Below are 1,113 nucleotides of genomic sequence, written 5' to 3'. Positions count from 1 at the left end.
CTCATCAGACATGCAATGGACACGTAGTTGGGTGGCACGCCCGACTAGTCATCTCACTGGTGGATAATAGATGTGAGTTCCTGTTAGTTTGGTGGTGGGACCCGCATGTCACCTACATGTTAGTTCGGTGGTGGGACCCGCGTGTCATTTAGGTATAAAGAGGTGGTGGGTTCGAATCCTCCTTTGTCCACATTTTCTTTTCTGGTTTTCTAGTTTCGTTGGAGCCATGTGGGTCCTGCTCATCAGACATGCAATGGACACGTAGTTGGGTGGCACGCCCGACTAGTCAGCTCACTGGTGGGTAACAGATGTGTAACGCCCCGGATGTAACTTTCCCTATTTGTACTCCAACTCTTACCGTTTCTGGCGTTAAGTTATATTTATTTCTCGGGTTCGGGTTTTTGTCTCCGTGTGTTGTTTTCGTTTTCATGCATCTCATATCATGTCATCATGTGCATTGCATTTGCATACGTGTTCATCTCATGCATTCGAGCATTTTCCCCGTTGTCCGTTTTGCATTCCGGCGCTTCATTCTCCTCCGGTGGTCATTTCTAGCTTTCTTTCGTGTGTGGGGATTAAACATTTCCGGATTGAACCGAGACTTGTCAAGCGGCCTTGGTTTACTACCGGTAGACCGCCTGTCAAGTTTCGTATCATTTGGACTTTGTTTGATACTCGAACGGTTAACCGAGGGATCGAAAAGGCCTCGTGTGTGTTGCAGCCCAACACCCCTCCAATTTGGCACAAAACCCACCAAACTCTGCTCCATCGTCTAGAGCGTTCGATCACGATCGCGTGGCTGAAAACCGCACCTCATTTGGACTCTCCTAGCTCCACTTATGCCTATAAATAGCCCCCTCCGAAATTCTCGTTGTCCTCTTTCCCCGAAACCCTAAATCCTCTCTCTCCGCGCACCGGACAACGTCCGCCGGCGCCGGACGCGTCCGCTTCGCCCCACCGCCGCCACGTGGCGCGCCCCCACTGGCCCGGCCGCATCTCCCCGCCAGCCGGCCCGGGAGGCCCATCGCCGGCCCCCGCGGCCCGTCGCCTCCCGCCGCCCGGCTCCTTCCTAGCTCGCCCGCGCCGCCGCCCGTCTTCCACGGCTCCGGGAGC

This window comes from Triticum dicoccoides, chromosome 5A (assembly GCF_002162155.2).
Source record: "Triticum dicoccoides isolate Atlit2015 ecotype Zavitan chromosome 5A, WEW_v2.0, whole genome shotgun sequence".
Taxonomy (NCBI): Eukaryota; Viridiplantae; Streptophyta; class Magnoliopsida; order Poales; family Poaceae; genus Triticum; species Triticum dicoccoides.
Note: the sequence above shows the minus strand (reverse complement) of the source record.